This window comes from Nerophis lumbriciformis, linkage group LG14 (assembly GCF_033978685.3).
Source record: "Nerophis lumbriciformis linkage group LG14, RoL_Nlum_v2.1, whole genome shotgun sequence".
NCBI classification, from domain to species: Eukaryota; Metazoa; Chordata; class Actinopteri; order Syngnathiformes; family Syngnathidae; genus Nerophis; species Nerophis lumbriciformis.
In genome coordinates, this window is record NC_084561.2 from 21096211 (window position 1) to 21111752 (window position 15542).

The 15542-nt window shown below is 38.9% G+C and overlaps 1 protein-coding gene across 2 annotated transcripts in view; it reads left to right on the top strand.

Annotated features, from left to right (window-relative positions):
- The window catches only part of nek7 (NIMA-related kinase 7), a 141896-nt gene that overhangs the window by 65988 nt on the left and 60366 nt on the right, over nucleotides 1–15542 (top strand). The window lies entirely within an intron of this gene.

Consider the following 15542-nt stretch of genomic DNA (forward strand, 5'->3'; position numbering starts at 1 on the left):
AACAGTTACATACACAATAGCACACAAGCTAGACATATGTAATCAGTGTCCTTAATTGAACAGTTTCGCAGTCTAAAACATGACATTTGTCAATACAGTATAAGCAAGTATCATATAATTCTAGTTGCACATTACTCACAATTACAAACTTTCCAACAGGGTTACACAGTAAACCAGTACTACTAAAGTACCGCGGTACTAATTAATAAAAAAAAAAAAAGGTACTGTACTGCCTTTGAAAAATACTGGTCATTTTTTTTAATGCGCATGCTGGTACGCTGCAGTGTCTACTACTACAGTGAGCCGAGGCGCATGTTGAGTGAGTCAATACACACAGAGCGCATACAAGCAAAAACATTGTGGAGACAGAAGAAGAAGACTTGCAGAAACAGTAATTCTGCTGGTTAATAAAGATGGTAGCATATTAGCGGAATTAAAACCACCTATATAGCGTAAACTACTGCTAGTGAATTGATTTAATTTTGTAACATATTCCTACACTTTGCTTTACCTTTTACATGTCCTATCTGTGTAGTTTTAGCCATAGTATTTTTTTTAGTATTTAATATTGTATTTGTCTTTAGGAACCAAGATTGGCAACCATAAATCATAACATTTAATACAATGTACAATGTTATTAATTGAGTACAATAAGAAATGCCCAGTTTATTTAATTAATTAATTAAGGGACGGCGTGGCGCAGTGGAAGAATGGCCCTGCGCGACCCGAGGGTCCCTGGTTCAATCCCCACCTAGTACCAACCTCGTCATGTCCGTTGTGTCCTGAGCAAGACACTTCACCCTTGCTCCTGATGGGTGCTGGTTAGCGCCTTGCATGGCAGCTCCCTCCATCAGTGTGTGAATGTGTGTGTGAATGGGTAAATGTGGAAGTAGTGTCAAAGCGCTTTGAGTACCTTGAAGGTAGAAAAGCGCTATACAAGTACAACCCATTTATCATTTATTTATAATTTTAATTTTAATTTATATATTCTAAAATTGTTCCTTGAGAGTAGAAAGACACATGTTTAATGTATGGTAAGATTTTCTGTTAAAATAAAGCCAACAATTACATTTTTTTTTAAGTAAGTAAATTTTATTTATAAAGCGCTTTTCACAGATAAAATCACAAAGCGCTGTACAAAACATAGATAGGTAAAGTAAAACAACAATTCAATTTAAAACAACAGGGGCAATATCATAAAAAGGATACAAAGTGGATTAAAAATGATAGTTAAAAGGTGCATTAACTAAAAGCTTTACTAAAAAGAGAAGTTTTCAAATGTTTCTTAAAAGTTTCAACACAGTCAAGATCACGAAGGAACTGGTGCAAATTGTTCCAGAGTCTGGGAGCTATAGCCTGGAATGCCAGGTTTCCACGGGTTTTAAAACAAGTTTTCGGGATCTTTAGAAGACCCTGGCCTGAAGACCGGAGGCTGCGCCCTGAAGAGTAGGGGCATAGCAAGTCAGTGATGTACTGAGGGGCCCCCCCATGAATTATTTTCCTTCCTTAGTTTTATTTATTTACACTTTTTTCCTTCATTTAGGTTCGTAAGACTGAAAATATAAACATAAAATAAACATAACAAAAGTATAACGTCCATTGTGTATTTTACTTGAATAAAATAGAAGATTTTGCGTTATTTTATTCACACAAACTTCAAATGTTTACACATATAGAGATTACACAACATTCACACCACACTGTATGTGACTTATCACTATTAGCGTTGTCGCCCTCTCCAGGTCAAATTTAGCACTATATGTATTAAATGAGGTTTGAGCGTTACTTTTAGACAAAAAACAACACAACCACCAATACAAAAGACATCACGAAGTCAGCAATTTCAATACAAAACAAACTAAATGTCTTTATGAACTAACTAAAATAATATATACTTACAAATGTTTGACCAAGTTTCGCTGGGATTTCTAGCATTGTTGCTACGTGTCTAGATCAATGTGTCTGTCACTTAAAAGGTCCGACAGAAAACAATGACTCGAGCACCTGGTCGAGGTAGAACATTCATACTTTGTTATCCATTTGTTGTTAAAAGTCTGATTTTTGACATTTATTTAGATTTTTTTCCAGCATCAGTTGTTGGCCAATTCTCAAGGCTCCAATATCTGTATCTTATCAAAAGTAAAAAAAAAGTAGTATCGGGACACCCGTCCCAAAAACAATCCCACAACAATCAATTGACTTTTACACCATCTGTTTAAATTACACACTATAGGTTAAAACATTTGTTCTGCTTCTTTTTTCAAACAATTTTTAAAAATATTTTCCTGCATTCTTTAATTTCCTCTTTTCTTTCAACCCCGCTTCCGATTATTATGGTGAGTGTATGAGAGACACAGCAGTAGACCAATGCAGGATTGTTTTTATTGATCAGAACTGGTGGATGGCAGAGCTGTTTCTCTCTACATGCTTCTCTTGGCTCGATAAACCGAGGTTTGCCTCATTGAAGAGGTTGGTCGGATTTTAATACCGTCCTTCAACATCAGGTCTATTGATTTTTTTTTTCTTTTTACAGAAGGATGCTTTTGCCTCTATAACTTTTGAATAGACTTTAAACAAGGAGTTCATCCATATGCCCCAGAGTAAATGTAGATGTTTTTTTGTTTGTTAAAAAAGAAACAACACTAAAAATAGGCCTTGCTTGTTGTTCTCCTTGTGTATGCAAGGGCATTAGAACATTACCACTAGAATTGCCAAGGGAGTTAATTTATTCTAAGTTTCATAATTGCAAAATTAAGGATAATTGGGTTGCAAACATAAGAAACTCGGCTAAAAGCTCTAATGATTAATTTGACTTTAAGCAACCCCCCATACACACAAACACCAGATCATCTGCGGATCCCCCAGTTGTTGATTATGTTCTTTTTCAGGCTTAATGATTTTCTTCCCACTGTTTTTCAAACTATTTATAGTGTTTTCATGGTTATTGACTCGAGTCCTACACTTTGTGCTAATTTTATTTTGCTTTCTTGCCTTTCTTTTATGTCTACTGTCAGAGTGCATGTGAACTGATTTGAAAATTTGTGGGGGTTTCAGAATCCGATTAGATTGGTTTCTAGCCTCCATCCAGATGGATGCATTTCAACAAGTCGTCATGTTTCGCAATTTCTCAAGGTCTGCTCAGTCTGGCATTCTTGGCAGCACAGGGGGGTGCGTGCGGGGGGTGGGGGGTGGTTCGCTATCTTCCTGAAGTAATCTACATTTTATATGCAGTGAAGGATATTCTGTATTTCTTGCAATAGAGCGTAGTTTCTCTGGGTCCCGGAGGTATGATGCATATGCATAAGGTAAACGAGATGAGCTGGTAAGATGTGCATTTTTAATGGCGCATTTGCTCTTCATGTGAGCAGCAAGGTTGAGGAGCCCCTCCTCTCCCCATTTCCAATGAGATTTTGATCGTGGCTGCAGATTTTGACAGACACGGATCCGTCCGTAAGCGTGAGACAGAGCGGCGCATTTGCAGAGTGGCTTTTGCGAGGCGAACGTGAAGCACCTTTAGGCTGAATCCTGGCGTTTTTGGCTGCCTGGTTGGTTCACTGGCTGACTGGCTTAGGATGAATATTGCATGGTGCCGTGCTCAAGGGGGCTGGTGATGGGTGAGAGTGGGTGTGAGCCCTTCTGCCTGCCAGTCACTGTCTCTTTCTGTAGTCCTCACTGTCATGCATGTTAATCTGAACATATATTATGGACCTCTTTTTACAATGTAAAATAATAGGTTTATGCTGCAATAAATCTGGAAGTTTTTACGCTGTCTAAAGTAGTTGATGTTTTGATGACATGTAATGTTAATAGGAATGCGCAAACACTACTTCCTAACTGTGTGAAAAACTTGTAGTGGTGGGACATGGTTTTATATAAACGCAATTCAATCATGCCTTATATTAAGCACAATATCTCAATTCCCCATTGAATAATACATTACAGTGGTACCTCAGATTTAATCCGTTCCAGAAGCCTCGACAAAAAAAAAACATGTTCCATTAAAATCTATGTAAATGAAAATATTCCATTCAAGACACCCAAACTATAATTATTCTCAGAAGAGAATAATTATAGTTTTACATACAGAAAACAATGTCAAATACATTTAAATTACAAATAAAAACACCAAAATTATTCCCGAGCGCGGTCTCCGCTGCTGCTCACTGCTCCCCTTACCTCCCAGGGGGTGAACATGGGGATGGGTCAAATGCAGAGAGTAATTTCACCACACCTAGTGTGTGTGTGTGTGTGACAATCATTGGTACTTTATTTTACTTTTTATTTTAAAAGGAGTAAAACAGTTAAGCCCACTTTTACCTTAATTGAAGACTTTTGTTGGCGAGGACAGCGATGAGTGGAGATGGAGAAGGGGAAGGGAGAGCCAAGCGGACACAAGCTTCCTACTTTGCTACAAGTTTTTTCTTGAATTCAACAGTATTTTTTTTACTTTCTTTTTCATTCGCAACCTTAATTGGCAACATGGTTAATTATTTTGCAGTTTTACTTGATTAAAAAAAGAAACAGAGTTTACGATTCTTGCGATTCCGTTTTGACACTCGAGTCGGCGGAATTCTAGACGGGCAACCTGACTACAGTAGTTTGGTACATGTAAGGATGTCACGATATGGGAATTTCATATTACAGTTATCGTGACTAAAGGTATCATGGTTATTATCGTGGTGTTGTTGAATGCGTGGAAAAAGTAATCATATACACACACACTAAAATCTTTTGACCATGTAAAAAAATTTTAAATAACAAATAAATAGACACACTATTTTGCATGTTTTGTGTTTATGCTTCGTTGATAATGTTTTAGTCTTAGTATTTTATCTGGGTTTTTTTTAGATTTATTTAAATGCAAAGTGTGTAATAAAAAAATCTATTATTAATATACAGTATATTTTTCTGGTGGCCCTTGGGTCATCTAACTCTGTTCAAGGGTCCTTGAACACACTGTAAAAACACCTCTGTCTCGTAATCCTCGATCACTCAAGCTAAGAGAGCACAGCTTGTAGGTTCAATGTGCACAATTGAATATATTAGTTGTTCACACAGCTAAGTGTATATTTAAGTTTAGATTGTGGTATGTTATTTCTTAATGGGGAAATACATTGTCTTTTGTTTTCATGTTAGCATTTAAGTTGGCGAGCTGGCGCCAGTCAGTTTGTGAGTTTATTAATTTGATTGATTTTAATATTTTCTTTGTAAACATCAGCCCGGCCTTAGCTAAACGAATACTAAAAATGTAAGTTGATAATCAAATTGGAGAAACTATAATAGATGATATAAAGAGTATTTTTCTTGATTGAATTGAATTGAATTATATTTATATAGCGCTTTTCTCTCATGACTCAAAGCGCTTTTACATAGTGAAACCCAATATCTAAGTTACAATTAAACCAGTGTGGGTGGCACCAGGAGCAGGTGGGTAAAGTGTCTTGCCCAAGGACACAACGGCAGTGACTAGGATGGCGGAAGCGGGGATCGAACCTGGAACCCTCAAGTTGCTGGCACGGCCACTCTACCAACCGAGCTATACCACCCCTTGATAAAGTAGACAGGATTGAAATATTACAAACTGTGAAGCAGTGTCCAAATAAGACCTCAAACGATTATGTAGACATGAATATGACATTTATAAAGAGCATAATTGATTTAGTTCAAATTCAGGGAATAATTCCCTGGACACAGAAGGACTTGAGGGGACAAGCGGTAGAAAATGGATGGATGGATGGATGGAGTAGTAGATAGTATTTTTTGCTTTAGTTTAGTAGTTTTTGCTTTTAACCCACTTTGTACCCTTTTTATGATGTTGCCCCTGTTGTTTTAAATTGAATTGTTGTTTTACTTTACCTATGTTTTGTACAGCGCTTTGTGATTTTATCTGTGAAAAGCGCTTTATATATCAAATTTACTTACTTACTTACTTACTTACTTACTTTTGATTAGTTATTGTGTACTATTGACTTTGTTTTGCTCAAACATTTGTATGTAATACAAGAGAATAAGGAGCTTGTCAATATCACTGCCCATAAATAAATAGAAAAATGTACATGTACATGTGATTGGTATGAGTATTGGTATCAACCGATCTCACTCGTGGAGGATCAGTATTGGATTCGGCAGTATATAATACTGATCAGAACCACAGAAAACCGTATCATACGAAATTAGGGTTTATGAAAACCAAGGTACCACTGTTGTGATGACAGAAGCCAGAAGGTAGAGGCAAACACAGTAGCTATATAAAAATGTGTAAAATGTTGGTGCTGATCCAACTGAGATTAATGAGCCTTGGCAGAAGTCTGCACTCACTTATTTTATAGGCTTTATGTATTTATTTATATCTCTGGAAGTTTTGCTGTGGTTCTAGAAGAAGCATTTCAAATGTGTTAACAAATGTACACCCACATCTTAAAGGTTTACATTAATCCAGCTTCCACTCGGGCAGTGGGCCAGTGTACTTTCTGAACTCGCCAAAATGGTGTGGATGTGTTTGGGGTGTCCATGTCCGCCTGTCTGTCCTCTCCGCTGCCATTGGCCTTTCTGTGGCTGCCGTTGGCACTGCCGAGCTGTCACATCAAACCCTCTCCCCCTCTGCTGCTTGTCTCCCTCTTTCTGCCCCCCCTCCCCCCACTTGTCTCCGCCTTACCCCGTCAACCTTCCATGTGTCTTGTCAGCTGTGTTTGGAAATGGCGTCATTATTGGTCAGCCTGTATCACACTTCTTCTGATGAGCTCTCTGTCTCTCCCCATCCCCCTGCTGCTCATGGCAGTCGTGTGTCACCTTTTTAACCCAAGACATACTGTCCTTCACCGACGCTACCCATAATGCCTTGCTTAGCTGCCACTTAATTTCTTTCCCATGCACCTTGTTACCCATCATCTGTCAGAATGAGATTAGTGCACATAAATATAGCTGGCAGAGCTGAAAAAACACACACATGGATTATAAGGATCAAAGGTGGGTAGCATCACTGATCATTAGGGATGTTCCGATACCAATCATCCATCAGTGAGATATACCGATACCGATCACATGTATTAACTGTCAATTTTTCAATTTGTTTATGGTGAGTCAGGGTTTCCCTGACGAGGGGCGTGGGCAATATGATGTAATCATTTAATTTGCATAACCTGCAATGAAGCATACGTTTTCTTTAAAAGGCCTAAAGCATGTTTTACTTACCAATCTGTGTTATTAATTATCAATAGCATATTTGTTTTATCAATTTGCTCTATTTTCAATTGTTGCTGCCTATTGTACTTTGTTGGGAATTTTTCATGGTAAATGGGTTATACTTGTATAGCGCTTTTCTACCTTCAAGGTACTCAAAGCACTTTTGACACTTTTTCCACATTCACCCATTCACACACACACATTCACACACTGATGGTGGTAGCTGCCATGCAAGGCCTTAACCATCATCACCCATCAGGAGCAAGGGTGAAGGGTCTTGCTCAAGGACACAACGGACGTGACCAGGATGGCAGAAGCTGGGGATCGAACCAGGAACCCTCAGGTTGCTGGCACGGTCGCTCTACCCACCGAGCCACACCATTCATGTTTCTAGAAACTTCTCTAATCCTTTTAGTGACTTTATCTTTACCAAAAACAACTATCCACAAATATAGCATCTTTTTCTGGGGTTATTAGAGACTGTACTTGTGCTTAAAGACTCTTTATCTGATATGGGTATCTACATCAACTATATGATTTGCCTGAGAAGCTGGACAGGATAAAAAATAAATAAAAAGACTCTTTATTTATGTCGCTCGATGGACAGCGAGCCTGACGTCACACCATTACTTCCATTGCGCTGCTGCTCAAACTGCATTTTTTCTACTTAAAAGCCACCACAGTCCACTTAATATTTGCAGACTGCACATTTTGTAGATCGCTTCCCGCGGGTATATATCAGATAGTGTTTCCCACACATTCATTTATTTGTGGCGGCCCGCCACGAAAGAATTACGTCCGCCACAAATGGATTTTTCGGCTTTTGACTCGCTCGACCGCTCCTAAAAGCAATGGGACTCTGTCTGTGAATGTACCTTGTAGTTACAACTCCGGTGCAGTAGGTGGCGGTAGCCTACTATGCATTGTAACTCCGCCAATAGCACTTAATTCACCTGGTGGGCCAGAAGAAGAAGAAGAAGAAGACGACGACGACGAAGTAAAAGAAGAACGGACTGACCGGATCAAAATACGAGGGTAATATAGGTTGTAGGTAGATAAGCTATAGCTGCATCGATCGCGGCTCGTCATATATTTAACGTTAATCCGCGATTTCACCGAGCGTCTCACTCACGGTGAGCAGCCTGACGCTGCTTCATTAACACCGCCGCTGTTGTCACGTCACGTGTTACCATACTGACGAGCTAACGTGTCCAGGTTATAACCCTGTTGTCAATAAACATACGTGGAGACGGTGCTTCAGATACTGCATTAATAATGAAGCTAAATTGTCCACTGTCCACTGCAGCATGTGAATGCAATGGAAAGAATAAAATCTGAGCCAACCAGCTGTTAAAATGTTGTCCAGGTTAATGTTTTGGCCATTAAAGGCCCTTCATTTCAAGATTTCAACTGTGATCGGGCTTTAAACAGGTGGCTGACCTGTTCAGATGGGTGTAACTCAGGGGTGCTCACACTTTTTCTGCTGGCGAGCTACTTTTCAATTGATCAAGTCGTGGGGATCTACCTCATTCATATATATAATTTATATTTACTTATTTATGAAATATATGTTTTTGTTAACAAGTTAAAGGTGTTTAATGATAATGCAAGCATGTTTAACACATATAGTTAATATTGTTAATAAATTAAAGGTGTTTAATGATAATACAAGTATGTTTAATACATATGGTTAATATTGTTAACAAGTTAAAGGTGTTTAAAGATAATACAAGCATGTTTAACACATATAGTTAATAAATTAAAGGTGTTTAATGATAATACAAGTATGTTTAATACATATAGTTAATATTGTTAACAAGTTAAAGGTGTTTAATGACAATACAAGCATGTTTAACACATATAGTTAATATTGTTAACAAGTTAAAGGTGTTTAAAGATAATACAAGCATGTTTAACACATATAGTTAATATTGTTAACAAGTTAAAGGTGTTTAAAAATAATACAAGCATGTTTAACACATATAGATTCCTTTCTTTCATGAAGACAAGAATATAAGTTGGTGTATTACCTGATTGTGATGACTTGCATTGGTAGGAATCAGACAGTGGTGCTGATAACGTCCGCATTTTCGAATGGAGGAGAAAAAAAGTCCTCCTTTCTGTCCAATACCACATGAAAGTGGTTGGTTTTTGGCATCTTATTTGTCCAGCTTCTGTACTCCTTTGTATACACTTTACAAGAAATACATTGTCGGCAAACTCCGTAGCTTGCTAGCTTGTGCACGCCAGCTTTCTGAGACTCTTATTTTGTTAGCGCAACTGTGCAGTTGGTCTTTGGAGTTTTGACGACAGGTATGGCGCCAGAGTCTGTTGAAATAAAGTGTTTCTCGCCTTCCTGTCGGTAATTTTAATGAGCTAAATATGTACATAAAGTGTTGTACTTATATTCCAACTCCGCGTTCTTCTTGGTCATCGCCGCTGCCGCCGTCGCCCCCCGACCACACCACCACAAATAGATGCCTGTCCTGTGGGAAACACTGAGATATATTAAAGTACGTCCACATCGCAGACATGCTGACTCCGATCTAGAAAATTCTGTGCATGTTGCTTACGTCATCACAACATCCGATTTCGGCAGTGCTGTTTCAGTAATAAACTTTTTTTTTTTTCCAGTGGCCGAATTTTCTGTGCATCACTTGTCAATAGTGTGCTAATACGCTATACATACACATCCATTTATACTTTATATATATATATATATATATATATATATATATATATATATATATATATATATATATATATATATATATATATATATATATATATATTTATTTTTTTTGCGCGTAAAAAAACCCCATTCATTTTTAAGGTCTGGCGGCTTTTATTTTGTCATGGCGGGCCACCACAATCAATTACATGGCGGGGAAACCCTGTGAGTGCTATTGACATTGTAACTATATAAAAACAGTATTTAAAATACATACTTATTCTCGTTTACTACATATAATTGTTTGAGCAAAACTAAGTCAATAGTGCATAGTAACTAAACAAAACCAAAATCTACTATCTACTACTAATTTAAACTATTTGGTTTGTGCCCTCAAAGTCTTTCTTTGTCCAGGAGATCATTCGCTGAATTTGTAAAAATGAATAGATAAACCCTGACCTATTTTGAAAAACATAAAAATATAGACCTATAACTCTGGTATTAACCATACATGTTATATTACTTGGTATCAAAACCACCAATTTTATTTCCTTTCATCCATCCATCCATCCATTCTACCGCTTGTTCCTCTCATGTGTTGTGTAATTTTGCCACAACAATGCTGCCACACCAACTGTTGCTGTTATATTATGGTCTGTTGCTGTTATATTATCGTCTCTCGACTCTTGTTAATCTATTTGATAATTTTAGCTGCTTACTTTCTGCTGTAACATGGTTCAACCTCGATGACTTGGTGTTTATTAAAACTAGCTGAGTCGTCCAGTGACAATGATATTTAAAAATACTTAAGCTGCGAAGAAATGTAGTTTATTTGTCAAATTAGAGGTGATTATTCGTATTAGCTTAGTGGAGCGACTCCACACTGTGTATGGGGAGACATAATTAACTGCTAGCTTCTTGTCAGCCGGGGGACTAAAATTAAATAGTGTGAGCCACAGGTGATCGGCTTTAAGAAGCAATAATCTGCAATGGCAATCACGTACTTTTTCATAAAAAATGTCCGATTGAGCAGCACATTCCTACTAAGCATAAGTTGCTTTATTGTATTTGTTTACATTTATTTTGAACTGTAGGCCTGAGGTAATAGCTAAAATCAGCCAAGTGATTTTGCAGGAAAAATCATTATAGTACAATGCTTCTACCTATGCAGGTGCAAGAGTGCATGTCTAACACACTTGAACAGTCTAATTTGGGCCCTGGTGTGCAGCGGTCCGACCCCTCTCTCCCCTGATCTCTTCAGTCACCCCAGCGCCACTAAGGGTCATTTCTCTGTGACTTCTCCTTATGTGTGAGTGTGTCTCGGCCAGGCCCTTGTTTCAGCTGGGAGCCCCTGATTGTGTGACACCCATGTGCGGCGGATGAGACGGCCTGTCAGTCAGCCGTGGCCCGGCCGCCCTTTGAAGGCCAGGCCAGGGGCGCAGAGGTGCCGCAAATGGCCTGTGAAGTTTACATACACTGCCCACTGCTAAACAGATTAGCTCTAATGAAGTGTCTAATGCCGGGGCTGCTGGCTGACATAATCCTGCCTGGCAGCCTGGCCCCTTGGCTGCCAAAAAAGACGCCCTCCCTCCAGCCCTCTCTTCCGCCCTCGCACGGCCTCTGCTGCCACCCAAGGCGACTCCACACGGGGAGGTGCCCACTGTTAATCATGCCGGACAGTGTGCGATCTGACATGCAAATGTAGGTCATTGCATATGTAAATGTGTGATTACAGGGCTGGCATGCCAGGACACATTAGCAAGACTGTGCTCTCAGCAGGCGGTTGTCACAGCGCTTTAGAGGCTCATGCTAACATTTGTCAAGCTACCACGCAGCGAATGAAAGCAATGCCCTCTTGTCCTCTCTCTCTCCCTCTCTCTTTTTTCCTTCATTGTCTTCCTATACAAACTGTCTATTTTTGCATACATGCCTCTGACACCTCCATGCACCATATTCTCACTCTTCCAGTAATGCAAACCTTAATCAACAATAAAAACCTTACTGAAATAATATTTGACCTAAATTACGCAACGGTGCTGTAGTAAAGCTGAGCGGACACTGGGGTTGAAGTTGGCACGCATCTAATTACTTGACGGCAGGAAGCCGCGTTGCTGTGTGAATGTGCAAACTTTTTTGTCTCTAGTATAACTTGACTTTTCCATTTTCCTCTTTACAAGAGGAACCGATCTCAAATTGGTTGCCAATTTTCTCCTTTCACTTCACTTTTTGACTGCAGCTTTAGTTGTTGACTACACAGGAATTACAGCATAGTCACTTTAATAAATATTAGTTTAAATAGCCAGAAAAAAATCACACATTTTAGCGCTAACTTCAAATGCAGAAAATATATTTAATTGATATCCTGGCAAATCCATTCATAATAATGCTGCAATAACTTGACTGAAATTGAGGGAGATTGCTTATTAAGCACATTCTGATACTTTTAATCCTATATTGACAGTTAATGAATGTGCTAAATAAGTATATCCATTCTTCCATTTTCTACCGCTTTACCCTCGCGGGGGTGGCTGGAGCCTATCCCAGCTGCATTCGGGCGGAAGGCGGGGTACACCCTGGACAAGTCGCCAACTCATCGCAGGGCCAACACAGATAGACAGACAACATTCACACTCACATTCACAAACTCGGGCCAATTTAGTGTTACCAATCAACCTATAACCAGGTGCATGTCTTTGGAGGTGGGAGGAAGCCGGAGTACCCGTAGGGAACTCACGCAGTCACAATTATATTAATGATATATCCATTATATATATGTATATATACATAAATAAATAAATAAATACGTAAATAAATATAAATATTCTTTATGGGAGTTTAACTAAGAGCAAGAAAACCTGCGAAACAGGCTTGTAGGGATGAAATAGCCTCTGGTTTTTCCTGACCTAACGTATAATCCGCTTTACCCCGGTATTAAGCCCTGCATAACGGACAAACAACAGTAACCTCGACTGTGTGTGTGTGTGTGTGCGTGCGTGTGTGTGTGTGTGTGTGTGTGTGTGTGTGTGTGTGTGTGTGTGTGTGTGTGTGTGTGTGTGTGTGTGTGTGTGTGTGTGTGTGTGTGTGTGTGTGTGTGTGTGTGTGTGTGTGTGTGTGTGTGTGTGTGCCATATATTGGCGTTAGCACACTTTTTGTGTCTTTTTACGCATTGAAATCAGAAAGGACGCGCATTTCCGGAAGTCCGCACGTTTTTTTATCGGCCCTGCCTTCTACGGGTCGAAACTCCGCTTTACTTGTTTTTTTTATCGATTATCGCTTTTCGCCAGTGTTTTGTTTTGTTTATATATGCCGAGTCAAATTTCCGTCCCCGTTTATTGCGTTTTTATTGGTTGGCTTTAAAGTAACTAACTTTCTGATCCAATTTCTTAAATTTTGCTTCGCCGAAAGTTTTATCAATCACAAATACTGCATTTCCGGTTTAGGACTTCCGTGTGTTATTGTTTTCGTCATGGCGAGCAATAAACCCAAGAAGCGAAGCTTCATTGAAAAGTGGCTTCAGGAGCCACTTTTCAGCAAATGGCTCACTTATGAAGATGGAAAGATGTTTTGCACGCCATGTAAACGGGCTAATAAAAAGAAGACCTTTACGACCGGGTGCACTGAAGAAACATCATGTTACACCTTTCCTGCTTGTCTGCTCTCAGACCGTGGTTGAGGAGCGCAGGGGAGACGTTCCCTCCAGGGCCGATGTATTGTTGGGGGTAACACCCTCCACTTTACCTGGCAGTGGGTCCCTACAATTCCGCCTTTAATGCTGAAGAAACAAGTCCATGTCAGAAAACCAACACATTTAGCTGAACTGCACCAATTTTGTCAAGAGGAGTGGTCAAAAATTCAACCGGAAGCTTGCCAGAAGCTTGTGGATGGCTACAAAAAGCGCCTTATTGCAGTGAAACTTGCCAAGGGACATGTAACCAAATATTAACATTGCTGTATGTATACTTTTGACCCAGCGGATTTGGTCACATTTTCAGTAGACCCATAATAAGTTTATAAAAGTACCAAATTTCATGAATGTTTTTTGTCACAAACAAGTATGTGCTCCAATCACTCTATCACAAAAAAATAAGAGTTGTAGAAATTATTGGAAACTCAAGACAACCATGACATTATGTTCTTTACAAGTGTATGTAAACTTTTGATCGCGACTGTATCAACCAAACAGGGGCAGTGCCAATAATGTTGATGTATTTTCATACAATGGTAATACATTATATTTCAATTTTTCATGTGGTTGGTCAGTGTGAATGTTAAAAAAAACAACTATTTTATCAGTTTTATCGTTTATGCAGCATATTGTACATGCAATTATCATTGACAATTACGGGATGATCAGTGAGATGCAACTTGTTTGTCGAGAACAATGATTTCTCGTGAAACAGGTTAAAATTAAATGTTGCTAATTGGCGGAAGTGATTATATCAGTCCTGCCGGTTCACACCAATGGCAACGACTATTGTTACTAAAAGCGAGTGATTCAAACAAGTGTGATGACTCTTCCTTCTTATGTATTGTAGTGCAAAGGCAATACTTCCCCCTCTACCTACCGCTCTATTCCATCCCTGTGTCCCAAGTCCCCAGAGCGGCTCCTGCAAGCACGTCGGCAGTGCTGTTGACGTATGGCATTCTGATGTCTGTCACCTTCTGTTTTGTCCTGCTAACGCCTTCCAAAAGTTTTACCAAAAACGGGAAAGGTCACTGCAGACTTGTCACACATCATACTCTGTATATTGCGACTCCTACTAGCGTATTATTATGTCATTATCATATTTTACCAGTTCGGTTTTAAATTATAGAGGCGGATTGTCTCAGCCTGCTGAGTAAAATCTGTGAAGACCGGAGGCCGGGCAGTGTAATGGCCTCTCGGAAGAGTCAAAATATTTAAACACGTTTTTGTCAGAGAGGATAATAAAAAACTGCCGTTTTCATAATTTTTGGTTCAAATTTTGAATATTTATTTTAATAACTTTTATAAGTATTTGTAGCATTTTATTCAGCTTTACATAAAAAATGGCTATGCTTGTATTGAGGAGGAGTAGGAAGTAATCAATATTACACAATGTTTTACAGTCTTTTGATACTTATAGCTCGGTTGGTAGAGCGGCCGTGCTAGTAACCTGAGGGTTCCAGGTTTGATCCCCACTTCCGCCATCCTAGTCACTGCCGTTGTGTCCTTAAGCAAGACACTTTACCCACCTGCTCCCAGTGCCACCCACACTGGTTTAAATGTAACTTAGATATTGGGTTTCACTATGTAAAAGCGCTTTGAGTCACTAGAGAAAAGCGCTATATAAATATAGTTCACTTCACCTCACTTTCTGGTCTCATTTGTTGTTTATGAAATAGAAATATGGCCTTAATAGTCTTCTCAGTTAAAAAGTGTCAACGGGAGTCAGATTAAATAGGTGTATAATTATTTGTGCTTCTTTTCATTCATGATTTATTTTAGATTTGTATTTGATTTTGAGTGAATGGAAATGGAATGCAAATTGTGTTATTTCCAGCAAAATGTTTTTTTAATTCATAGCCAAGATATGCTTAATTTGGACGTAACTTTATTTATTAACTACCTGTGCCTGTGAAAATCTGAAAAATTAGTGACCAATTTTCTTGTCATGAGAAGCATATGGAAAATGAGGAGAAACAAGGTCAAATGTTCTGCAAAGAGTTA